Source organism: Papio anubis, chromosome 6 (assembly GCF_008728515.1).
Source record: "Papio anubis isolate 15944 chromosome 6, Panubis1.0, whole genome shotgun sequence".
In the NCBI taxonomy this organism is placed as follows: Eukaryota; Metazoa; Chordata; class Mammalia; order Primates; family Cercopithecidae; genus Papio; species Papio anubis.
In genome coordinates, this window is record NC_044981.1 from 12,804,427 (window position 1) to 12,832,316 (window position 27,890).

At 39.8% G+C, this 27,890-nt stretch overlaps 1 protein-coding gene and 2 long non-coding RNA genes across 17 annotated transcripts in view; 2 read left to right on the top strand and 1 right to left on the bottom strand.

The window, feature by feature from the left end:
• The window catches only part of PHACTR1 (phosphatase and actin regulator 1), a 576,315-nt gene that overhangs the window by 97,209 nt on the left and 451,216 nt on the right, over positions 1 to 27,890 (top strand). The window lies entirely within an intron of this gene.
• LOC116275436 lies at positions 12,618 to 23,543 on the bottom strand. Its single transcript, XR_004184523.1, has 3 exons — positions 23,447 to 23,543; positions 17,585 to 17,722; positions 12,618 to 12,687 (listed from the first exon to the last, which is right to left on the bottom strand). It is a non-coding gene; the product is annotated as an uncharacterized LOC116275436 (long non-coding RNA).
• Positions 19,478 to 26,948, top strand: LOC103883474. 2 transcript variants are annotated; one of them, XR_645706.4, is made up of 2 exons: positions 19,478 to 21,190; positions 26,690 to 26,948. It is a non-coding gene; the product is annotated as an uncharacterized LOC103883474 (long non-coding RNA). The 2 variants fall into 2 exon arrangements; XR_004184520.1 differs by lacking the exon at positions 26,690 to 26,948 and adding an exon at positions 22,285 to 23,211.

A 27,890-nucleotide genomic window follows, 5' to 3' on the forward strand; every position in this document is an offset into this window, starting at 1 on the left:
TCCATCTCCCCTGTGAAGACACATCCCTCGTTTAACTTTACCCTGATTTTAGCTCCTCAGTGTCAGGTGGAATTTCTGTTCTCTCGTGTCCCCTTAGGAAGCAGCAATTTCTAGTGCATATTTCCTGTTGCGGCCCCATGGTCTAAGCTCCAGCCCATTTCTGGAGTACGAACTCCTCTTGCTGCACTATGTTGATGGTGTTGTGATGAAAGAGGAAGGAATCGAAAGATCAGGGTTCTCCAGTCACCTTCCTCACGAGCCGCAGAGTCATGAGCAAGTTACCGCCTCCTGTGCCTCAACCTCCCGATCTTCATTAGCTTGTGGCAAGAATTAAACAAAGATATTTATGAAAAGTGCTGTGTGCCTGGCACAGTACAGAGGCTCCAAAAATGTCTCTTTGCTGTTTGAGTTATTTGGCAAAGGCCACAGATACTCTCTGGAAAGGGCACTGAATTGGGAGTTAGCCAGTCTGCTCTTCTTGTACCTGATCAGGCTTTGCCTAGTTTCATGTGAACCTGAGTAAGTTCCTTGCCCCTCAGTTTCCCAACCTGTAAAATAAGGCTTTGGCCACACAGGACTTGCTAAGATTCTGTATTATACCTCTACCATATTATATATTGCCTCCTAGAGAAAGCCATCACCCACCAGATGTTCTACAAATGGTAAAAAAAAAAAAAAAAAGCTATACTTGATACACTTAGTCTCACACTTGAAGGGTATCCCTTGAGACAATATGTTTTAATTGTTCCACTTCCGTGGACATTAATCCCCCGCCCTTAGTGATTCTGAGTTGCTGAGGCTGCTTTATGCAACCAAGAGCCCAAATCCTTGGTCCTTTGTGAGAGATCCTCCATTAAGTCTGTCTCAAAACACAACATGCTTCAAGTGAATTGAGCACAGTTGCAAATTCCTCTGTGACAAAATGAAGATTAATTTTGAGCTTCAGTACTTTGTGTTTATCCATCATGGTGCCAACTGTCACGGTAATGATACAGTCTCCCATGCAGACAATTAAAAATCATGCTCAAAGAATCTGTTCGAATTGCTTTGCTTTGAGTTTCAGTTCAATGTAGAAACATCCCCCATGCCATAAGGAGGGCCACCACACTCTTTGCAGTTTTGGGAAAATTTTAACAACCTGTAGATACTGCTTTTTCACTCTAAAACATCTCAAGAGGCCTCTTAAAACTGAAGCAATGCAAATGATTGTTTTGTTTTGATAGTGCCTATATTTCTTTTCCCTCTGTTTCTAGACCCTGGAACTGCCCCTCCCCAGCACCAAATTTGCTTCCCAAGATTCCTATCTCTGTTGAGAACCTCATACTCTGGAATTTTCTCTACTTGCATCTCCCTACACCAAACTTACCTGTTTTGATCATTCCCTCTGAAACCAGATCGCTGCTACTAAACAGCAAAGGTGACAGATTAATCTGTTCCCATGTACTCAGTGGTTGCTAATGAAGCTTGTTCTTACTTTGTCCTTTAGAAATGGGAAAGGAAGAAAATAATCACCCTCCCCTTTTTACTAGGTGTGGGTTGGCAGGCCGTGATGCTACTTAACTCCTTCACCTTCTCCCAAATTAAGTCACGTTTGTGAAACTACAGCTCACATCCAAAACGGGGAAAATACAGTTCTCTGGAAAAAGCGGTAAAGGGTGGATCTGTTTTCTTGTCTTCTGTTATTTTCTTCTTCTCTCTATGTAAACCGTTTGTCCTTTTCCCCAGTCTAGCCTACTTGTATTACTTAACTGAACACCAAATATTAGGTAGTGCCTTTCCACAAGAAACTAAAGGTTTTCATGAAAAAAGTCCTTTTTCTTCTCCTGGTGTATATCCATCTTCTAGGGGAGCAAGGCAGGTTGCCATGGGCTTATGCTCCATTTCCAAGTGAAAGAATCAATATTTCCTGGGCCTAGCTCAGCTTCCAAAGAGAAGGATCCCTCCAATATGGGTAAGGCAAGAGAACGTTAACTCAGCACACCTCTTCACCCATGCAGGTGGATCATATCAGGGAAGTAAACAACAGTTATACAATATTACCAGATTCTGGAACTTTCCACCAATGCTACCTTAAATGTCTAACTCTGAATTGGAACTGCATAAAAGGCTCTTAATTTAGAGATTCATGAACATTGGCATTAACGTAAAGAAGCTGTTAACGTATGTCCTTAATGTACTTGATGATACCTGATATATGCAAAAGAGATGTGAACCACTTACTCTCTTATGGGAAGCCCCATGCTTTTTGACTTTCAAAGAACGATGTCATCTCTTGAACATTTTATCCCTCTCTTAATCTGAAGTTCTCTCTAAGGTAAATTCAGCTATTCCCCTTAGTCTATTAGTCTTATGTAATTAAACTCTGTGGGTGTGTATCCAGGGTTTCATGTCAGGGAGAGATAAAGCCTGATTAGGTTTGCTCCCCAGGGGGAAGAATCATTACTCTGAGACATGTTACTCTTTGTTCTTGAGGGCCGTGCATTACACTGCATCATGGTTCGGAGACATTTGTCAGTGTGTCATTGTCCGGTGAAATCACAGCTTATACCTTTCTTCTATTCTCAAAACTTTAGGGTACCATATAGTTTTTCAGAAGCAATGAATCTTGTTTTTGCCTATAAAAATAGCAATAGACACAGCCTAGAAGACAGGCTTTGACTTTTGTTTCCTTTGTTTTAAAAATCTTCCCTATCCCAGTAACAAGCTAGAGGGGGTCAGAAAGATGTGTTGACCAGTGTCAAAAGAATTTAGGAGTCTCATTTTGAGGAAGATGACCAAATTATCAGAACAATATTTAGATTACAGAAGGATGTGCAATAGAATTATGGCTTGTCTTTGCTGTGAGCATCCACACTGGGTCTAGCCACAAAGAAAGGAGAAAAAAAAACTTTGCCAACTCAGAAGGACACTCATAATTTTTATTGCAGAAGGGAGAGGAAAAATACACAGGGTTCTGTGTGTGTGGGTACATGTGTGTGCCTGCCTGTGTGTGAATCTATTAAATATATGTGCATGCATGTAACGACAGGATTTTTATGGTGGTAATATGGCTTCTTTGATTGTCAGGAAGATAGGATTAGGATCATACTTGTGAAGTTGCCTAAAGATGATGATCATTTATAAATCTTGACTGCCTTTTCTTATTTTTAATGAATTTTGAGAGAGTGGACTTTTTTCCAAAGGGGACTTTAACCAAGGAGAGTGATAGAAGGTAAAATTACGAAGCAGGTGAAATTTATCATCACATCCTGTGTATCCCTTTTCTGGTAACTTTTACTCCTCTCTGTACCTTTTCCAGACCTTTCTACCCACCAAAACCAAGGAAAGTTATAAACATATTCATAGCAATAATAAATGGCTTGGGAAACGACAAGTTAAAGTGGTTGAGATTCAGAAAGATCTGAGATTGAAACTGGGCTCTGCCATACACTGTGGGACCTTGGACAAGTTTATCTTTCTGATCCTCAGTTTTTTAACCTGGAAAATGGGAATAATGAAATCATCTTAGTGCTCTTGCTACAGTTGAGTGAGTTAATGCATCTAAAACACTGAGCACAGTAGCTGGGATGGAGTAACTGTTTATATAGATGATAGTGTTTATTACTGATATATCTTCCTGAAATGAGAGAAAAGAGCTCAAACCTTTGCACTTTTTCTAACAGTAAGGTGGAAGCTGTGGGTTACATTTTTCAGGAAGGATGAGTACTGAAATCATTCTACCATCTGTTAGTAAGGCAAACTATATATTGTGGAAGATCACCACCAATTAAAGATGAGGAAATGTTTGCTTTTAAATATATATATATTTTTGAGATGGACTGTCGCTCTGTCGCCCAGGCTGGAGTGCAGTGGTGCGATCTCAGCTCACTGCAAGCTCCACCTCCTGGGTTCACGCCATTCTCCTGCCTCAGTCTCCTGAGTAGCTAGGATTACAGGTGCTCGCCACCATGCCTGGCTAATTGTTTTTGTATTTTTAGTAGAGATGGGGTTTCACCATGTTAGTCAGGATGGTCTCGATCTCCTGGCCTTGTGATCCACCTGTCTCCACCTCCCAAAGTGCTGGGATTACAGGCATGAGCCACTGCGCCCGGCCTTAAATTGTATTTTTTTAGGGGAGTCAGGTGTGTATCAGTTAGTGTTTGCTATGTCACAAACCTACCCAGAAGTTAGCCTAAAACAATGTTTATTATTTCTCAGCAATCTGTGACCTGGCTGGGTGGTTCTTCCAGTCTAGGACAGGCCTTTTGGGACCTGATGGTCAAGGATGGCCTCACTCACATGTCTGGGGACTCTACTGGGTCAGCTGAGATGTCTGGGCTAGCTTGGGCCTGTATCCAGGTAGTATTTCATCTTCCAGGAGGCCAGCCCAGGCTTGTTCATCCAATGGCCAAAGAGTTCTAGCAGCTACAGAGGGCAAACTCCAGCAGGTAAGTACATTTCAAGCCTCAGTTTGCTAATCAGCCAAAGTCAGTCACGTGACCAACCCAGACACAAGGAGTGGGAAGTAGATTCCACGTGATGGGAGTTGCTGCAAAGAATTTGTGGCCACCCAGAGTCTACGATATGAGGAATTGACATTGGCCAGTCCTTCCCATGTTCATACACAGCTATGAAAAAAATTCTTTAGGATTTTCTCTAATGAGTTGACAGCTGTGCTCCAATAAAAAAACAAAACCTTTAGGAAAAAGGGCATCACTTCTTAAAATACAGAGTCATTATCTGCTTCTGATTCTTGGCCTCTCACCCATACCAACATAGGTATAAAATTTCCCAGGTGATTGTAGCCAAAGCGGATTGGTCCAGAATTCTCCACACAAGTCAGCTACCTTTTTACTATTTGGAAATCTGTTGGAAAGTACAGCAGTTCTGTATTTCCATGTTTATTCAAGAAAGTGCAGGCATAGGAAATGCCAGAAGTGTCTTTGCAGGAGATATGAGCTGGAAATAAAGCACAGAGTTTGGAAAACATTTGAAGCAAACGAAACAACACTACAACTGCACCTTTTGCAACTTCTCAGTCAAAGCATTGACTCATGGTGACTTGAAGACCATGAACACTGGGCATTCCACTGCCAAAACCTCAGCATCTTCCAACTGATCAGTGTGTCTCATCTCCCACTCTATTTCCATACCATAGTGCTTTTCTTTTGTTGAATTTTAGGGATTTTTATAGGTCTTCTGGGGCTCCTGATTTAATATCCTAGAGTGACAGTCAGAGAATGGGCATTATGTAATTGTGAAAGGAAAATTCTCTGCAATTGCTTTATTTTCTGCAAACAAAATATTTCATGGAGTTACTCAGTTTGCTCTTTTGTTCTACAGTGGCTCTTGTGGTGAACACTAGAGCAGCTCAATCGGCTGGTCTGAGTCTCTCATATATTTCAACCAGACGGGATGTTTATTTGATACAGGTGGTAACATCACACTTAATGCAGTAATGTAGGAGTTAGGAAAAGCTGTTGCTTCCTCCTCCTAATGCACCCTTTATTACTTGTGAATTTGGACAATAAAGACAACTTCACTGTGTCTCGATTTTTTCTTCCATAAAATGGAAATATGAATTATTGTTTATCCCAAGAAGTGTTGTTCTAATGATCAAATGAAATCACATTAGGGAAAGTGATTTGTAATTTTAAAAATCTGTATAGAGATGATATTATTATTTTTAGCTTTAAAAAGGTCATGTCCATAATCATTCAAAGGAGTGAGGGATGCAGGTCTGTTTCACTGATTTGAGTTTAGGATGAGTAATTAACATCAGATGGGAGCAGGAAAGCCACTTCTACGGGTCAGGTATCCTCGATTCCAGTTCAGTAACGATCCTCATTCTAGCTTATTCTTGGGATTATCAAGATACCAGAATTTACAGTTATTTAGAGACTAATCACCCCAAGCATGTTTCTGCTTAGTTATTAACTAAGCATGGGCATGTTGCCCAGTTATTTAGAGACTAATCACCCCAAGCATGTTTCTACATATTTCTGCTGTTGCCTAAATATGTAGCAACTCATTTCCTAGGAAACAACTCCACACCCTAGCAGCACTTGATTCAAACATGGAAGAGAAAGTAAAAACTGAGAACTTAACTATATGGAGGAATGGGATGGGGGTGATTATTGCATACAAGTGTAAATCATGTATTACCTCCCTAACCTCTTCGGCATAAATATTGAGTATTCACTCATCAGTAAACAAGTTTTGTGTTTGTTTGCTTGTTTTTTGTTTTTTTTGAGATGGAGTCTCGCTCTGTCACCCAGGCTGGAGTGCAGTGGTGGGATCTCGGTTCACTGCAACCTCCACCTCCCAGGTCAAGCGAGTCTCCTGCCTCAGCCTCCCAAGGAGATAGAACTACAGGTGTGTGCCACCAATTCCGACTAATTTTTTGTATTTTTAGTAGAGATGGGGTTTCACTGCGTTAGCCAGGATGGTCTCAATCTCCATGACCTCATGATCTGCCCGCCTCAGCCTCCCAAAGTGCTGGGATTACGGGTGTGAGCCACCACGCCCAGCCAACTAGTATTTCCAATGGTCTAAGTACAATGAAAACTTGTTTCAGAGCAAAGAGATGCTTTATATAAATAACATCCCTCTTCTCCATTCCCTTCTCTGCTTTCTCCTCTCATCCTCTCTTATCTTGGAGTGCCTTGTATACTTTGAGTGTCTTTACCTAAGCGTTACTCAACCAGGAGATTTACAAATGCACAGGTTCTACTTTGGGAAGGGAAAACAGAAATTAATTAGAAATCAAAGCACGAGACATTTAATTTAAAACTTGAATTTGTTATTGTTTCAAACTTAACGTATTCAAGTGTACCTCTTCTGATTGAGAAAAGAAGCTGAGATGCTAAGATATGAGAATGTCTATATAAACTCTTTATTTTTAAAAAATCATCATTACCATCACCAAAACCGAGCTCCCCAAGAAAGGAAAAAATAGACAAAAAGAAACCTGCCCTAGGTGCTGTTGAGAAATGAGAACAATGCCTTTACTTTTGTTTATCACTTTCACCTTTTCAAACCACTTCCAAATATTTTCTCACTGAAAAACCTGGTATGGAGATCTAAGATTTTCAGGAAGGACCTTTAGTTTACTTGTTTTTGTGTAGGATAGACACAAAATCTTTCTGAGGTCTACCAATGTGGTTATTCAATGTATTTGTGTCTTCCATACTCACATGTAAAGGAGAAGTGCATGAGAAGTTGACCATGGGCCAGGCACGGTGGCTCATGCCTGTAATCCTAGCACTTTGTGAGGCCGAGGCAGTTGGATCACCTGAGGTCAGGAATTTGAGAGCATCCTGGCCAACATGGTGAAACCCCGTCTCTACTAAAAAATACAAAAATTAGCCTGGCATAGTAGCACATGTCTGTAATTCTAGCTATTCAGGAGGCTGAGGCAGGAGAATTGCTTGAACCCGGGAGGTGGAGGTTGCAGTGAGCTGAGATCGTGCCGCTGCACTCTGGCCTGGGTGACAGACCGAGACTCCATATCAAAAAAAAAAGAGAGAGAGAGAGAGAGAGAAGTTAAGCATCAATGAATGTGGCTTAGCTCCTAAACCACAGGTTGAAACCCCAGGAAGCTCCATGCCTCTATCATCCTACGCTCCAATATGTAGTCAGTCATTTAGTCTTTCAGTGTCTCTGTATGAACGGAAGGGATTCACAGGATATTCTGTGGGGAAAAAATTAAGGTTTTTAAAAACGATAATATATGTTATCTGTTGACTTTCTACTCTGGGCCAGGATATTGGGTTAAGGGTTTTAGAAATGTTTTTGTCAACTTCTAAAACATCTCTAGATATTTTTAGCACGTTGGATTTAGAAGTAAGAAGGGAGGCTAAATAAGTTGTCAAAGGTCACACGAACTGTTCCAAATTCCAGCCCAGATCCGTGAGCAAATGACTTTGGGTCGCAGGCTTGACTGTGTCTTTGTAAATATTGTTCAGTATTCTGAAAACTCCTTGAAAGGAAACTTTGGGGAAAATCATTTTAATTGTAAGCCCCATGAGGAGACCATAGTTCAAACACATCCCTTCAGCCTGGGGCCAAGTAAGAGGAGCTTTAAGAAACCCCCAGGGGAGTTTATCATGTGACCTGTAGTATTGGTAGAACACTCTGGGCTGCTGGAGGACACAGGTCTGGAAATACAAGGGACAAGAACCTGGCTGTGGCAGCACAACAGAGGTTTTGGAGTCACTGGACTCCTGTTGACTAGAGGTCAAAGGTGTATGTTTTGAGAGGAGGAGACATTGGCAGAAATAGAAACTGGCCTGGAGCTGTTCCACATGATCTTTGCTAGAGAGAGCCACCTGGAAGGACAGAGTCCCCAGCAGAGAGAACCTGTGTGATGATGGACTTCTAAGAACCAGAGGCCTAAGGGAAGGCCACAAGGAGCCAGCCAGACATTCTAGTCAGGGAGGCACAAGGGACCGATACCACACGAATGAGGGCTGGGGCCCAGCCAGATGCTAGGAGATGCCTGACAATCCACCATGCCCTCCATGAGTCAGAGCTGACTATAAGTGTCTGCTACGGTCAGGAGAAACCACAGCCAGCTCCTAAGAGTTCTAAGCAACTAATACGTTCCTCGTCCCAGGCCTTCTCTCCCTTCCCTGCTCTTCCAAGTGTTAGAGGAGTCGGGGCATCTAGCAAGGGTATGGCTGGAGGTTGAGGGCAAGGGCAGGATGGAGGGACAGAAGTCCATCAGGAAAGAACAGAACCAGACCTGCTTGCTTTTCCAGAATAGGCTTCTAGCCAACAGCAGCCCAAAACCACAGCTTTAACATCATTTAACATGCATGAAGACTGAGGTCAAAAGTGAGAGGATTTTCGTTTTGCTTTGTTACCTCTGAGAAGGTAGATGAGCCATAAGGCCACAGAGAAAGTTTGCAAGAGAGGTTAGGGCAGCAGACAATGCCTTTTGATTTTACTCTTTAAGTCCTTTAACAGTAACATCTGGGTCAGGGATATGAGTGGGCTTAGCAGTAACAACAAATAAACCCCATGGTGCCTCCTTCATAGATTTACTGAACAATATTGTGGTAATGGGCACCTTGGCTTTGATTAGAAAAGAATTATATATCAAGGCAAAATTGCAGAACCTACTTATCTGCAGACATCACCTAATTATGGGGCCTCTGTCACCTACCACCCACGTAACCAGGGGCAAGTTACTTACATTCTACGTGCTTAGATTTCCACATTTGCAAAATGGAGGATTAAGTCACTTAGTCATAAGATTTTGGGAAGGAAGTAAATAAGTCAATATATTTAAAGTGTTTAGAATAAGAAATAACACATGGTGAGTGCTTAATTTGATATGTTAAATGAGCTTTATTAAAATCAACACACAGTGAATTCAAGCAGTTAATTTGAAAGCACCCATTCATTAAGTGAACAGTGAGTTTTAAAACAATAAAATATAAGAAATGTTCCAATAGTTCAAAAACAAATAAGACTCGTGGAATTTTTGAGTGAAGTGAAAAAAATTAAAGGTTAACTGTATTTTCTTGGTTATTACGAACAAAGCAAGCCCATCTCTGGACTTGGACAGATCTGTCTTGTAGATTTTCATAGCAATTGGAGTTCCGGTGAATATCCTGGAACCAAATACCCTCTTACAGTTTCAGAACACAGTTTTGTATTGAATTATGCTAACTGATTTTTATAAAATCCCTTTATCAGTTGGAGCTTCAGGTTCACTCTACATTTTGATTCTGTCAGTTGGTCTGTTTTTATAATGGGGCAGAAGTCATTTGCTGCCAATTTAGAAGCTTCTACTTAGTGTTAATTCATCATATTCATTTCCTTTATTCTGCAAACAAATATAAACTCAAGTTCATTAGCTACTGGGATCGTTCACTGCTTCACTGGGATGTGACCACATATTGATTTCATACATTCCTGCATTACATTTTTCCTTCCTTTGGGAGGAAAATTCTATTGCCTACCTCAGAGGTCCCCAACCCCCGGGCCAGGGACTGGTACTGGGCTGTGATGTGTTAGGAAGTGAGCTGCACAGCAGGAGGTGAGCGATGGGCAAGCAGGCAGAACTTCATCTGTGTTCACAGCCGCTCCCCATCACTTACATTACTGCCTGAGTTCCGCCTCCTGTCAGATCAGTGGCAGCATTAGATTTTCACAGAAGCGAGAATCCTATCATGAATGGCACGTGCAAGGGATCTAGGTTGCGTGCTCCTAATGAGAATCTAATGCGTGATGAGCTGTCACTGTCTCCCATCACCCCCAGATGGGACCGTCTCGTTGCAAGAAAGCAAGCTCAGCACCCTCATTGATTCTGCATAATGATGAGCTGTATTTAATTATATATTACAATATACTAATAATAGAAATAAAATGCACAATAAATGTAATGCACTTGAATCATCCCAAAACCATCCCCCCACCCTGGTCCATGGAAAAATTGTCTTCCATGAAACTGGTCCCTGGTGCCAAAAAGGTTAGGGACTGCTGGCCTACCTAATGTCCCTAATGACATTATAAATCTGCATACTGTTAACGAAAGAAAAGCCATATAAAGACTTTTTAGTTTACCTTTCTGAAAGGAGATGACTTAAGAATGAAATTCAGAAAGTTTAGAGCGAGTAATGAAGAAAGGCATGGAGGCTAGAAAGAAAGTAGATAATGTTGTTCTTTTCCTAGCTCTATTTTCACAGCACACTTCATTTCTTCTCAACCATGTCATAATGGGATCTACTGATATATTAATACTTAGGTCCTGATATTTCAGGAAATTAACTTTAATCTGTAGTTTGTCCATGTATGTTTCAGTCTAACACAGAGGGTAGTGGTGAAGAGCAAGGATTCTGCAACCAAAGTACTTGGGTCTGAAAGGGGCTCTATCCTGGCTCACTACCGCAGTAACCTTGGGCAGGTGACTTGTGCTGTCTGTGCTGGGGTTTCCACATCTGTAAAATCAATGGAAAAGGTATTAAGTTCTTATATTTAAAGTGCTTAGAAAAGGGCCAGGAGCAGTAGCTCACACCTGTAATCCCAGCAATTTGAGGGGCCAAGGCAGGATAATAACTTGAGGTCAGAAGTTCGAGACCAGCCTGGGCAACATAGCAAGACCCCAGTCTCCACACACGTGTGCATACACACACACACATTTAATTTAATTTGAAAATTAGTTGAGTGTGGGGGTGCACACCTGTAGTCCTAGCTACTCAAGAGGCTGAATCAGGAGGATTGCTTGAGCCCCAGAGTTCAAGGCTGCAGAGAGCTATGAGTGTGCCTCTGCACTGCAGCCTGGGCAACAGAACAAAACCCTGTCTCAAAAAAAAAAAAAGTTTAGAAGAGTAAGGGGCACATGGTGGCACTTAATAAATCTTAGTTCTTATTATTTCTTTTATTTTTCTGCTCATTTCTGAATGAAAGGATGGCTTCTTATTTAGTGTTGTTTCTCCATGTTATTTGGAGACAGACCAGCATATTACAAATGAATAGAGTAAGTTAATTTAAAAACCTAAGTTTGTGTTAATACAGCCAATTTGTATTTTGAAGGTCAGGTGCTGGTTGTGATGATCAATCTCACCGTTCTTGTTTTTGTGTTTGGATTGTGGAAGTTGTACCCAAAGAAGCAGTGAATCTCAAAGGCCTGTTTCCTGCCTTTTTCCTGTCCCAGTCATTTCCCTCTACCAGACTCTTCCTTTCAATTTCTTTCTAGAGTGTTCTCCTGTCTCCATTTTTGCTCTTTCCTTCACCATCAGTTCCTCTGCGTGTCTGGTTGTCTCATTCTCATCTACTAGGGTACTGCCTTTCCTATCTACATCTCATGAAATTCAGGTTTCCCAAACTCACCTTTACTCTTGGTAAACTCTCCACTCACAAGGAGATAAGCATTACAAATAGCACATGGAAAGAAAAGAAAAGAAACATTTAGAAGGAGACTTTTCACAACTCCATGTGTTTTTCCTAGATTACGATTTTGTTTGTATTTAACGTAATCATTTTAAGGTGACGGGCGCCTGTAGTCCCAGCTACTCGGGAGGCTGAGGCAGGAGAATGGCATAAACCCGGGAGGCGGAGCTTGCAGTGAGCTGAGATCCGGCCACTGCACTCCAGCCTGGGTGACAGAGCGAGACTCCATCTCAAAAAAAAAAAAAAAAAAAAAAAAACAAAGTAATCATTTTAATAGATTGAGAGTGTTTCTCAGTATGATTCTGTGCGTGCACATAGAGTACAAGATTTTGCAATGTAGAGACTGAAAGTAATTTTTCCCCATGGCTAACTCCAAAAATGCAGACATTTTGCTGAGTTACTTAGAACCAAGGAAGCCAATAGAGGGTATATTTAATGCAGTATTTCCATTCATGTACTTATCACTTTTTTTCTGGAAAGGAATTAAGAGCTTACAAAGATATATGCTCCCCAATAAGATAATGTGAATTTAAAGTGTGTCTCCCCCCACACAAAAAAGTAAAAATAAAGTATTGGGCAAAGTAGAGCCAGGGAGACTAAACATTTATATCATGATGACCCACATGTCTTTTTTAGATGTGGTTACATAATTGGCTAGGAAAATTAAAAACTTGATCAAATTTAGCAACAATTCCCAATGTTTTCCCTACTTCAACTTATAGAACAGATGACTTTTACCTGTGAAATTATCGTCTCCATGGGTAAATAGCTGTAGCCAGTTTGCCTCTTGCTATTCTACTTTTCTGCCTTTCAGGAAGAAAGCACACAGGAATTCAAGTTACTGTGACATTGTTATAGGGTGTCCTTGAATCTTTTCTAATTTATATCTTGTGTATGTAATTTACAAACTTCATTACTTTAATCATAATAATAAAAATCCCTTGCAGTGCATCTTAAATATACCGTACTAAAGAACTCCTAGGTTTGCACAATTCACATTGTCCATAAATCAATATAAAGGAAATAATAACTCAGGTTAAGGACAATTAATCTTGAAATGAAGATCAAGCAGGGATTTCTCCTGGAACTCATTATGGACACACTTTGTTCGATGAATCACTTTCTCCATAACACCCTGACTGACTGTAGAAGGACCAACGAGTTCCATTGGACTAATTCTTAATAGTCTTAAGAACTGAATGCTAAGAACATCCTAATAACCACCTAAATAAAGGCAATTCTGTGGGATACCCACTTTCCCTCACTTGTCATCCTTCCTGATTGTTTCTGTGCCTAAGACTGATAGTCATTATGCTATTGATTATTTAAGAAAACGACCCATCTTGAAATAATGTTATTGGCTAACATTCCTGGAGTTTTCTTGAAAGGACTTTTTCTGTCTTTTACTTAATTACTTTAGAGGTAAGGACTTCCCAAATAGCTGCTATAACTTCACCACATAGATAAGAAAGCAAATTCGCTCAGTTGTATTTAATGTAGGGCAAGTATTCTTAGACATTTTGGGGTCACAAATCCATTGAGAAAATGTTGAAATCTATAGACTCCATCCCCAGAAAAATGCACTGATTCATAACATTACATTTTATGTACCATTTCAAGGATTTTATAGACCTCTTAGAGCTTACACAAAGGCCTTCTAACCCAAAGATGCCACTCATTTTAACTTAAGTAATACATCCATGTATTACTTATTTTAAGATATATCCATGTAAATGAAAGCCTGTGAATGGAGAATCTACCTCTGGAAGATAATTTGAAATGACCACTACATCAGTGTCAATAGACAGAGTCAAGAGAGGTATTTTATTCATGAAAAAGGCAACATAAATCCTCACACAGATGCAAATCCGATTTACTGGGATTGGCAGAACCTGATGTTTATGACAGATATTCTTGAAGCTGACAAAATCTAGTATTTTGGTGGAAGCACATACCAGCTTCAAATTGTCCATTTTTCCTGAAAAGACTGGCCCTTGGCAAGCATACTGATGATATAAAGAAAGCGGAAGTGAATTTTAATGTAATTTCCTTCAACCACGTTACATGATAATATGAAAATGACAAGAAGAGCTTTCTTTTCTCTCTTATGTGAGGGTGAGGGAGGCTTGCAATACAAAGAATATTTGGAGAAATTATGGCTTGTTAGTTGGGCTTTTTTGATACTCATTAGTCACTTTGGTTTTCAGCAATTGTTTAACATCTTTCTTTTGCAGTAAAAAACTTAATTTTGGAATGTGATTGTCAGGTTAATCAGAGCTAGAATTATCTATACAAAGAAATAGCTGTGGGCTTTGATTACCTACCTAACCTTAACCAATCCCAGTTGGCTGAGTGGGTAGGCAATAGAGTTGTCATTCTGTGATTTTGCTGCGTATGATGCCGATGCGTCAAAAGGATTTATTTATAGAAGATCATAAAATTCTCAGCTTAAAGTGGGACATTTTGCTTCTCTACTCTTCCCACTAATTAGGAATTGTCACTGACTTTTGCAGTTACCTACTTAAATAGCATTGATTCTTATACAGTACATTTCCTATAGCATGTTTATATGTATTCAATATAAAAACTATGCACGAAAACGCAAAGATTAAAGTAAACTTTGATGGTATAGAAGGATGTAAAATTATGTGGCTGTGTTCTTTTTATAAGAAAATAATCATCAAAAGTAGATATCAAGTATACTCTTTGGCGGAATTTCTATTCTTTTTGTTTTTTTAATTTGTAATATTGGGTGATTTAGTAGTATTTTAAAACCACATTAGAGACCTTTGTAGGGTATAATATTCTTGCAAAAAGAGAAGGAGTTACATGAGAATTTGACTGTAGCTGTCTTTGAAGGAGTAGGATTATGGATGATTTCTGTTTCCCTCTGTTTCTTTATCTTTGTTTTCTTTTTCTGGAATGAAAATGGATTGCTTTTGCAATAAACAAAAATCGACCAAAAAATTATTTTTGGAGAAAAACAATGCTTCGTGTAAAAAAAAGAAAAACAAACACACAAGCTCTTTTAGAAAGCAATTTGTATGGTTTTTAGAGGCTAGGAAGTGGGGGTGGGGTGGATATGGAGAGACTGGTTAATGAATACAAAATTATAGCTGGATAGGAGGAATAAGTTCTGGGGTTGTATAGCACTGTAGAGTGAATATAGCAAACAATAATTTATTGTATATGTTCAAAAATCTAGAACAGAGGATTTTGAAAGGAATCGTGAATGTCTGAGGTGATGGATATCCTAATCGCCCTGATTTGTTCATTACACATTATACACGTATTGAAATATCACTCTGTACCCCGTAAATGTGTACCATTATTATGGGTCAACTAAAAATAAAAGGAAAATAATGAAACCGAACCAAACTAAACCAAAACAACAACAGAAAAAGCAATTTGGAATAGAAGCAAGACATACATTGTAGCTCTTGGCCCAGGGGAGTTATTATCATAGCAAGGCAATGCCTGATCACAGTGCACATGAGTGTGATCTCTCAAAAGGAAAAAGAGAGAAAAGCAACAGCATAGAGGCAGGGAAAAAGCTCTTTCCAGCAGCAGAAACAACTGTTTACATGAAGTTGTATCTCAGCCTAGCGCAGCCTTGAGGAACTCTTAGGTTTCATAGAGGAGCAGTTTAGGACCAAATTATTGCCTCAAGTACAAGACGAAGGAGTTTTTTGCTTGACTTAGGAGGTGATGAAAACTCATTTGAAAGTATTTGAGTAGGTAAGTGATCAGATTACTACTAAGCTTTAGAAACATTGACTGGCAACCTGGATTAGCGGCTTGGAGTACGGAATAACAGTAGAAAGAGTTTAGTAATTGAAACTCTTTAAAATAGTCCAGATGAGATCTTAACTTAGGCTTCAATTTTATGAGTGGAATGGGTAAGATGAGAAAAAGATATTAAAAGAAAATGAGGCCAGGCGTGGTGGCTCATGCCTGTAATCTCAGCACCTTGTTAGGCCGAGATGGGAGGATCCCCTGAGGCCTGGAGTTCAAGATCAAGCTGGCCAACCTGGTGAAACCCCATCTCTACTAAAAATTAATAAAAAAAAAAAAAAATTAGCCAGGTGTGGTGACAGGTACCTGTAATCCCAGCTACTGGGGAAGCAGAGACAGGAGAATCGCTTGAACCCTGGAGGCGGAGGTTGCAGTGAGCCAAGATCGCACCACTGCACTCCAGCCTGGGCAACAGAGCAAGTCTCCATCTTAAAAAAGAAAAGAAAAGAGAAAGGCATCTTCACTTTACTTAAGACACTCCATGTATTTAATTATTTAATTCACAACTAACTGAAGGCTGAAAATTGAAAATGTACTAAAAACTCCAGTCAAATTTCATACGCAGTGGACCTGAGTTCCCAGACTCTTACTCTACTCCCTTAGTGGATTGCCCTTAAGATGAGATTCAAGGGCTCTAGGAAAAAAAAAAAAAAAAATCTGTGAAAAAGGCGTTGATGGCAAGGTACTTATTTCTTTCAATTTTTGCTTTATGGAATCCACATATTTAAGCTCACCTTGATGAATTCTATGTTGAACTTGTTAATAGAAATGATGACTAGAGGGAGAGAGGGGGAGGGAAACCGAAGAGCCTACCTACCAGTCTGTTTTCACATAGGGGCAGAATATGCTAACTGAAGACTCATTTATTCTGAGTAATACATATTTTTAATTTTCAAAAAAAAATTTTTTTTGAGACAGAGTTTCACTCTTGTTGCCCAGGCTGGAGTGCAGTGGTGCGATCTCGGCTCACTGCAAACTCCACCTCCTGGGTTCAAGTGATTCTACTTCCTCAGCCTCCCAAGTAGCTGGGATTACAGGACCTGCTACCACACCCAGCTCATTTTTTGTATTTTTTTTTTTAGTAGAAATGGGATTTCATCTTGTTGGCCGGGCTGGTCTCGAACTCCCAACCTCAGGGGATCCGCCCACCCTGGCCTCCCGAAGTGCTGGGATTATAGGCGTGAGCCATCGCACCTGGCCTCAAAAAAAAATTTATTTTGAAAAAAATGTCTATGGATTTAGGGGGTACAAGTGTACTTTTGTTACACGGATATATTGCATAGTGGTGAAGTCTCGGGTTTTAGTGTAACTATCAACTGAACAGTGTGAATAACATTCTAAAAAGTTGAATTCCACAAACCTAAAACATACAAAATTATCAAAGAACTATTGTATTTGAGCTTCTTCTAGAAAAAGAAAATAAAGATGAAACATTTCTCTGTGTTTTCTTATTAAAAATCATTGCTCTGTGCATAGTAGTTGCTCAAGAAATACCCATTGATTAACTGGCTACATGAACAAATAAATGAATGAACATTGAAATTACAATGCATTTTTATAATCTATGTGAACACTGGGGTCTATAGTCTTTGCACTTTATAGACATTAGGCTTGTCAGAAAATAGAAAGGATCATGGTACCCAAATGAGAAAAATCATCCAGACAAGAAACCGTCACTCAGGACCTCAGGTATATATTGGTTACAGTTTGCACTTCAGTGACCTAAGAGCAAGGAATGGGCTTAAAAATAGGAGAAAATGTCATCTATTATTTCATAACTCAGTAGCTGAAATATAGGCCTACTTGGATAGAAAGACCTACAGCCTAGGTGAGAAGTCTGCTCCCTTGTTTAAATTCACATTGCACTATTGCACACTCCAAGTGTGACTTCCCTCAAAGTGTTTCTTACCTCATAGGAGGCCTTAACCAGTCTGAAATTGTTCCATGTTTCATCGGATTCCTTGACAGACACAAGAATGACAGCTGTGATGTGATTTGGAACCACCTATGTTAATGCTCATACAGTCATGACTTTTCTTCCTCTCGGCTATTTGGAGATATAAGGGAAGAGAAGATTAAATCTAAGAGTTGGAAAATACACTTCTCATTAATATGGTCTTTTTCTTTTCAGACACACACACAATGTTTAATGAGTTCTTAAAATAGTTAGTATATATTTTGACTTGGGAGAAGGAAGAAAGGGATCTTAGACTGTGTGATCTGAGCACCCTCCTTATTTTATGGAGGAGGAAACAAAAACACAACATTTTAGCCAGACTTGACGGCACATCCATCCGTAGTCACAGCGATTCAAGAGGCCGACGTGGAAGGATCACTTGAGCCCAAGAGTTTAAGGCTGCAGGGAGCCATGATTGTGCCAATACACTCCAGCCTGGGTGACAGAGCAAGACCCGGGCTCATAAAAATTATGAAAAGTAGGCACTGAAAAGGTTTAATGAGTGTGCCAACTAAGGTGATGCTCATTTCTATCAGAATGATGGTGAAATCTAGGGATTCTCTCCCACATTCTCAAGATAGCAGTCTGAAATTCCAGGGTACAGCACTTATTAAAAGGAGAACACTTGGAAAGAATATCTTATGTTATCTAAGAGTCTGAAATGGAATTCATTTCATATACCCTAAAACTGAGCTGAACGTTCTGATACATTTTGCTTTAGAATGCTGCTCTCCTTGCTAGGCCAGCATATTTGTCACACTGTAGCATGAAAATAAAAAGAAAAAAATAAGCCACTCTAGAACTATAAGCACTAAAAATAATTTATGGCTTAACATGTCTCAAATAATCAGCCAATTCATCTCTTGTCAACAGGAAGCACTTTGGGGTTTTTTTTCAACCTGGCCTTGGTAACTGGGATGCAAATACTAAGCTCTTTAGGGAGTCAAGAACTCCTCATATGAAAGCCAATGAACTCTCAAAGCAAGCAAAATTGGAATGCTTTTATTAAATGGAGTGTAATACTCAAGATTTCACTTACCCCATTGCTTGTTTCAAAGCCCTCTGCCTCAATAAATAATTTAGTTTCAGACCTTTAAGCTGTTATTTGGAAACGAACAGCTCCCACCCCCCATCTTTTGTTCCTCTTATGTTGTCAGGCACGTAGATATATCAGTAATAGACACAGGGGTGTGGAATAATATGCTAAATGCTAAAATGCCTTCTCTGAGCCAAGACATTTGACTTCTTTTCCATCGCAAAGTCTTAGGACACGTGAGGTAAGCAACCTGCAGCTTTAGATTATCAACTGCAATGTGATCAAAAGAGCAACTTCCATATTAGCAATGGTGCCAAATATGGTGAGGTAGACAGAATATGAGGAGACAGTCTCAATTGTGGAGCCAATTGATTGCATGTCCATGAGGAAGTCACTTCACCTGTTAGGTTCACTGTCTTCCCACTCTGAGGTGCCTCCTACCTCTGGAATGCTATGATGTAAAGGAACTATCCATGTGCTACTTGGGTTTTGGCTTCCTTTTTGTGTTAAAGCTGGGCACATCTAAGGAATCTTTGATATACTAGATAATCTCTGCTACACAAACCTGCATACTTGCAGTCCTTCTTCTTCTTTTTTTTTTTTTTTTTTTTTTTTTGAGATGGAGTTCCGCTCTGTCACCCAGGCTGGAGTACAGTGGCGTGATCTCAGCTTACTGCAACCTCGGCATCCTGGGTACAAGTGATTCTCCTGCCTCATCCTCCTGAGTAGCTGGGATTACAGGTGCCCACCACCACACCTGGCTAATTTTTGTATTTTTAGTTGAGACGGGGTTTTGCCATGTTGGCCAGGCTGGTCTTGAACTCCTGACTTCAGTTGATCTGCCTGCCTCAGCCTTCCAAAGTGCTGGGATTACAGGCGTGAACCACCATGCTGGGCCAAAACTCCAGTTCTTGAATGACATCTGAATATCTGCTTCTGTCCATGTTCATCACCATATTCCTTGTATTTGAAAACATCACCTTTCTCATCCCAGTTATTTACTGGTCTCCGGCTTCCACTCTTGCATATACACACATACACACACATGCAGACACAGTTTATTCTTCATAGGGCAGCTGGGGTGCACATTTTTAAGTATAAATCCTCTAATGGCCTCTTACTACATTGGAATAAAATCCCATCCCCTAGCCTACCGTTGACAGTGCCTGGGCTGGCCCAGACTCCCTCTCCTTCTACTCCTGCCCATACTTACCATGCTTGGGCACTCTGATGTTTGCACCAGTAACTCCCTCCAGCTGGAATGGTCTTCCTTGATTTTCCTGTAGCTGGGTTGTTTTTGTCACTCAAGGTCTCAGTTTGGGGCTGCCCCCCTTAGAGAGACCTTCCTGAACCCCATCCTGACAGGAGGCTATGGTCACTCTTGGCTCTGATCAACCAGCTACAGTTCTGCAATAGCAGTTACTGTTCTCCGAAATCATAATTTTATACTTGTCCACTGCTTTTATTCCCACCCATTCCCCTAAAATATTTGACAAGACTTTGCTTATTCTTTCCATTGATGCGTGTCACTAGAACAATGTCTAGCACGTGGGTACTCAATAACAATTTTTCAAAAGATTCTGGAAGATAATAAAAATATATTCTCTTTGGCTGAAGTAATTGGATTTTGTCAACCCTGGGGCCTGATTGGCATAATACATCTATAGATATGAGTAGAAATGTCTCAACCTTCTTCCCTGGGGAGTTTGAGCTTGTGAAGTCTGACTCTCTAGGTTGACATTTCTGCAGATTGGGTAGAGTTAAGTAGGTTTAAATTGATAAAGTAAAATGGCAGTGTTATCCAAGAAGTTAAAATAGAGAATGCAGGGTATAAGCACATAACTTACATTTTAAAATTACACAAAGGTATATGCAAAATGTGCACCCATGAATAAAATTTATATCGATGTAGCTATGGCCAGGTGCACACACAAGTCCAGATAACTATAGCAGTGGGTGGAAACAAAAACTTGAGTATTACAAGCAAAACCTAACACCAAAAATAGTTTACCCTATTTTAGAGATGTAGTAGTCAGAGTCATAAGGTAAAGAGATAAAAACAAAACTCAGAGTGTGTACATCCAAATAAATATTTCTCTCAATATGGTCTTCAGAACACCATACAATATATTCTGCTTAAATAGGCGTATGGATTGATTCAAGTGACTTGTTTTTGGTAGGTTGCTAGAACAACTTAGAACATTCTAGAACCTCCTAGAACAGAATGATTATTATCAGTGGTGGAAACATCTGTACCTCTTCAAATACCCTCTTGGTAAAAATGTATGCTTGAAAGGCAAAATGATTTATTTGTGCCTCACAACCAATTAGCAATGAAGAGAATTCAGAAAAAGCGAGCAATGAGCTTAGGATGAAAAGCTAGAGAAGAGGTGAGAGTTGACCTGGATGGGATGCGAAGAGCTGGCAGGACAAAGGCAGGCACCCCAAATGGAGAGAACCTGAGGAGAGTGCAGACCTCTTGTGGAACGTAGAATTGAGTGTGGATAAGCCTGGAGTAAGAGGTGAGAAGTCAGGTGGAGAACCTTGGGTGTAGTCACATTACAAAGACATTTCTTCCTTTCCAGCAGTCAGAAAAATGTGGGCAGAGGAAAATGAGATATTTCTGGGGACACCTATGTCAGAGTGTGAGGCTTGGGGAGCAGGTGTGGATAGGATAGAGGGAGGCTGCACTGCTCCCTGGCCTGACCCTTAATCAAGGCGACGACTGTTGCAGTGTGACAGGCCTGAAGGATTTGACCTTGAGAAGAAAGGCCAGTTGAGGAAATGCTTCTAAACACTTATTTATTGGCTTTAATTTTCTTTACTTATTTTTAATAGACTATACATTATCATTCAAAATTCAAGAGTTTTAAAAGGGTATTCAGGAAAAAATGAATCTCCTTCCCACCAACTAATGTCATACATTTTTTCTGATACCCATTTTAAGACACATTTTAGAGAAGAAAGTATAAATAGGGACAGACTAAATATTAATAATTTACTATGTTTTATACAATTGTTTATTCTTCACCATAGTTTTATGTTACCAACACCCTTTAAGGTAGATAGGATGGATGTTTTATTTCTATTTTGCTGACAAGGAAAGAGGATCAGAAAAGTTAAGTAACATAAAAAGTTAGTAATTTTTTACTGGAAATGCCTAAATTAAGATTCAGGTTTTTGGGACACACACAAAAGAAAATACTTAAAGATAACTGCAAATGAAATTTCACATATACTAATTTCATCCTCAGTTTTTGAATAGCTACAAAGCACAAAGTTTTAAATTCTTTTTGAAACATAAATTTAAGAAAATAAATCCTCAGTGTGCCCACATTGTTTCCTTATAAAATCCTGTAAAACATAATGGCCTTTTATTTAAAACCACAAAAGCAACAATATTAATAGTTGCAATGCTTTTGAATTAAGTACCGAGGCCTTTGTTTCAGCTTGAATTACTTTCTGAAACCTGTAAGGAAGCCATCAGCCTCACCTGACTTCTAAGGCATCAGAAAGTGCACCCACAGAGCCTTAAAATATGAAGTATCAGCCTGGTTCTGAGTTTCAGCTGCTGTCTCCCTCTTCTCTCTCCTGCCAACTCTGTTTCTTTTTTCAGTTTCAATTTCAGGACAAATGATGGAACAAGATTTTCTTTTTCCTTTGGACAAGCAATTTACCTGAATTCTTTTGGTGGCACAGTTTGGTAAACCTAAAGAAATCAAAGTCAAAACTTGGATTCTTTTGAGTATTCGTTATCAGGATTATTCCCTTGTTGTATCCTTTTATTGATATCAATAGCACAAAGGATACTAGGCTGAATAGAAGAATGGAACATCTCCAGCAATATTTAGGGAGCTGGAAAGTGAAGAGGCATCTTCAGGTACTAATCAGGCTATCATTGAAACTACTCCTGTAAACTTTATTAAATTAATCAGGGAAGAAGAGAGAAAGAAAAAATAAAAATAATCCAAGCCTGCAGCACATTCAGCATTAATCGCTAGGTCAGCTGTTCTCTGACCTGCTTCCTCACAGTTGTTTGGTGCCCGTTGTCCTAGAATCATGTAGGCCTAGTACAAAATTATAGTTTCCTTTAACTGCTCCATAGATAACAACCTGAACATCACGAAATGTTAAGTTTTCCCTTTGAGATGTTCTTTCAGGTCCTATATGCTGGTAAAACTACTGACATCAGCTGGTGTAAAGGACCCCACCAGAAGCTAGCTCATCAAGAAATGCAGTTTCCACATTCTGATAATTGCATCCCTCTTACCCCAACCAATCAACGACCTCCATTTTCCAGCCCCTCCTCCTCTATGTTCCTCCTTAAAACACCAGCCCAGAACTCCTTGAGGAGACGGATTTGAGATCCTCCTCCCATCTCTTTGCTCAGTGTCCTGCAATCATTAAAGTCTTTTTCTGCTACAAACCCTGCTGTCTCAGTGTAATTGGTCTGTTACAGTACAGCAGGCACACAAACCTGTTGGTCCTATAATAGGGTCTTTGCAGGTTTTCCAGAACCAATGCAGTAAATAATGATAATTTTTAAAAATTACAAATACCAGAGTGTGACTCGTTTAGCTTAAAGGTCCATTTCTAGAAATGATCATTGAAATACTATCTGTAATATTGCTAGAGATATACATTATATACTTTTAAAATTGCAGTCTTTTAGTTACAAAGAGGAAAGAATTGTTCTAAGAAAGCAAGCACCTCCTCAGTAATTCACTTTATAATTTAACTCTTCAAAATTATTTCAAATAGTAACTGCATTAACAAACCTTTCTCCAGGGAGCCAGGAGTTTCTTAAAGGCATTGTCTCATCAGTCCTATTAGGTCCAGTGTAATGAAAAAAATGAAGCAGATATTTAGCATCTTTTCCATTCTACTTCTGAAAAATAAAGATAAGGAAGAGACATCATTTGTCCAACTTAACGCAGTTTACCTAAATGAGACAAACAAACCACAAAAATCTCGTTTTCTCTATGAATCACAGCCCTACCCCAAAGTAGCTATGTGGCCCTGGGCAAGTCTTAACAACCTAAGCAGCAACATTCTCTATAAAATGTGGATAAAACCTTCACAAAATTATTGGGAGTACTACAGAGATATACATGTTAAAGTAACAAGCCAGTGACTAACAGTAATAAGTGTGTGTGTTAGTTTTCCAGTGCTGCACGGCAATGTGGCCTCAAACTTAGTGGCTTAAAACAACACATATTTATCACCTCACAGGCTTAGCTGGATCCTCTGCTTCAGTGTCTCACAAAGCTGCAAAGATATTAGCCAGGGCTACATTCTCATCTGAAGACCCAGCTGGGGAAGGAGCCATTTCCAAGCACATGTCATTGTCAGCAGAATTCAGTTCTTTGCAGTTGCAGGACAGAGGGACTTGGTTTCTCGCCTGCTCTCAACTGGAGGATCCTCAGTTGCAAGAGGCCACCCTCAATTCTTCACCAAGTAGGCCACGCCAACATGACTACTAGCTGCATTAACCAGCAAGTGAAAGTGTCTTCCTATATTGTGTAATTACAGAAGTGACAGCCCATCCCCTTGGTTATATCGTACTGAGTAAAAACAGTTCCTGCTCACACACAAGAGAAAAGGGTCACACGAGGGTGTGAAAATCTGAAGGCAGGGATCACAGCAGCTACCCCGGAGCCTGGTTGTGTCTGATGCCTGGTTCCTCCAGGCACTGTGTCTGTGTTTAATGCCACCGTATCCAATGCCTCTTTCCTCCTTTCCTAGCTCACCACCGTGCCTTGTTTTGATTCCTAGATTGAAAAGTCATGCATAACCCCTGCTGTCCAGCAAAATCTTGTCTATTCAGTTAAAGGCAGTACTTTAGAATTTCGTAGAAATAAAATAGGAGAAGACAATTCATGCTGGAAAATATTAAAAGTGGTAGTTTATAACAAGTTAAGCCGTCTTTGGTAAAATAAACAAGTAAAATTTCATAAAATGGGAGGCTGTCGTGTTCTCTTGTTTGTGCTTTTGATGCCATTTTGTTGGATATGTTTGGAAAATGATTGCGACTCTAAATCAATGAGTACAAAAGCACTCATGAAATATGAGCACTACAAAATAATTTCATTCAATAGCCTCAAAATGGTTGTGAATTTGTGTTCCCCTAAGGGCGATTAAAAATAACCACAACCCCCACATGAAGCAGAATGGCATTAATGCCGGTGTGAATCATCCTGGGCGGTTTGGCCATGTTTGATAAGCCTTATCTGCATCTCAGGTCTCTGGTGTCTGGGGTCTTCAGAAAATGTTGGGGTCTTTAAATTATAAGGCTGCTGCTACTGATGATGCTGCTGCCAAAGATGATGGTACTAGCTTATATTTACTGTGTACTTACTGCATGTCATTTACTCTAAATGGTTCACATATGCAATTTAATACAAAAAGGAACTGTTTTTATTTCTATTTCACAAATGTAGAAACAGCCTTAGAGAGAATTAGGTCACATGGCTAGCGAGTAGCAGGGCCTGGATTCTAATCATAGAGAAGTTCAACCTCAGAACCTCAGAATTTGCTTTGAGGAACAAGGAACTTGAAGATGCAAATAAGAAGGCTAACAGTGGGTCTAAATACTCTCTTCAAAATGTCACAGGACTACATGTTGAAGATGCATACATTGTATCTGTGACTAAGGAATGGCATCAGCCCTTGCTTCTGTACTTGCCCCATCCTTGCTGCTGCCCAGGCATCAAGCAAGCTATCATTCCTTCCCTTCAAGTCAATCAGCAGGGAGTAATTAGGATATTTTTCATCTCCCCTACCCAACCCCACAGCGAGTCCTTTGTGGGGTTCAGTAAAGTCAGGTTATACCATGCCATAAAGCAGAGTAGCCAGGCTACTTCTGAGGTAGGCTGGCCCTTCTCAATATGTCATGGGCCCTGTGGGCTGGGTTCCTTCTGCCTGGTCCCATTGACCCCTCATTAGGGGTACCAGGATTATCTTGGTCTCCTCAAGCCTCAGCCTCCCAACTTGATTCCAAAGTCTGATGAAGTTAACAGAAGCAGAATACTGGTCACCAATAGATCAAGATGTACACATGAGACAGTGAGTTCACCCTTACGCATAACACACGATTCATTAAATTATAATGAATGAAGTAAGATCAACTGTCTGTGGCATGCTGATGCTGAGTAACATTTAACACCTTGATCAGATGTGGTGAAGATAGGCTCTGCGGAAGGAGAAAACAGTGCTGTGACTAGAAGACGAGAATGTGGAGGGAACACAGCCATAAAGCAAGAACAGAGGATCATTGACTTACAATTTTTTTATGTATTCAGAGAGTACTCCCAGCACCAGTGTAGGAGAATTAGATACTGATGAGAAATCACAAGCAGAGTTTTTATGTAGTTGTCATGTAGGAGACTTCAAGGGGATCTGATTACAGATCACTGACTTTAAAAATTATTTTAAAAATATAAACCATTTGTATTTTATACTTTTTTGATGCTAATTCATTCAAAAATGCATGGTATGGATCTTCATAGAAATTTATCTAAAAATGCAAAACAACTGGCTTTAGTCAGCCATGATCTAGGCATATCTAGCTTGTTATCTTTAAATACTGCCCATTTGTTCCGTTAACTTGCTCCATCATGCTCAAAACCTAAATATAACAGAAAAGAAGCTTGTGTCCATGAGAAAGGGGCTAGTGGAGTCTGTGTCCAGGGATTAACTTGTAGAAGAAGACTCCAGACAGGAGAAAGAGCCTGCCAGAAGCTCTTTTCTGTATTGCTGCCTGGACCCACTCTCTCATCCAGGAAGAGCAGCAGCAATGTATCACAGCAGTGGAACTTTCTGGAACTTTATGATGCAGCTCTCAGTAAAATCCTAGATAGAAATGGGTAATTTAGACATAGGTTTCCTATACCCACACATCAACACAATTCTCACTATCTCTATCAAAAGGAAAGTGCATAGGTCTACACCTCCACCCCCAAATTTATGTCTATTCGAAGATAGTGACCATTTTCTCTTGCTCTTTTTCTTCAAATTTCCAGGGATGTTATCACTGCTTTAAAGGAAAGTACTGTGCATGAAGGAAGCATTTAATCAATGCTTGTTGCATTGAGCTGATAAGGACATACTGCTGCAGACTTTGGTTGAGCTGATTTTGTGGATGGCATGGTCACTCTTTCAGTCATGCTGAGACACAGCCTTAAATAGGAGTCTAAGTGGGAACATGGAACTCACAAAAGTGGCACTTCGCAGGACAGGGTCTCCTTGCTGCATTAAAGTGGTGAGACATATAAGAACTAACTTCGTTTTTTTACTGTCTGTTGCATAGTAGGCGCTGCATTAAGCTCTTTGGATAGAGTTACTTTACTTAATCCCCACAGCAATTCCTTATGGTATGAGATAAGAAAACTGAGATTTGGAGAAGTTAAATGACACTTCCAACGTCCCACATTTAATAAGTTGTCAGATGGAGCCCTGACCCTAAGACCCTGTTCTTTCCATCGGACCAATGTGTTGCTTCCTCCTTTTTGTTGTTTGCTGTGCAGAATCACATCGTTCTACCTAAAGAGTGTGCCCCTACCATAGTTGCACCAGGATGATTTGAGAGGCCACCAGCTTGAACCTGTTAAATTCTAGGAAACTCTCATTAAAATGAGTGGGGCTTCACAATATCTCAGCTCCATGTATTTCTAATGGAGAGGACAAGAGCATTATACAAATGAATTGAGCATCAGATGTCAAGATCTTCTTTTTTGTTACATCACTAGGAAGACAAGAATTATTTTTTAAATGCTAATGACTAAATGGAAAATCAAATTTCCAGCATGCTCAGGAAGAAGTATTAGTCAAACAGAGTAATTCATCTTTTCAATGTTTACTGTAGCTATCTAGCTATCAAAAAGGGAGACTAGAGAGTTTTAAAAATCAGTGTTCTATTTAAAGAATTAAAAGAGGTGGCCAAGAACGAGTGCAGTCAACATTTCAAGTTTATGCCAAAAATCATTGTGATAATTATCCTGCTTTATCCGGCATATCTGTTGTGGGAATCTTAACCCCTGACAATGTTCTTTCCTATGATATTATCATTTAATTAAGCAGCTTATTTCAGTTGCCCAAGGGCTTCTTACACCTTTATTTAAAAAAAAAATTAAAGAATGCCCTTTAGAATCTTTTGATCTCATCTTGAATCTATAGAAGTTTCTGGCATCACTCAAAATAATCATGTTATTTTTATGCCACTAG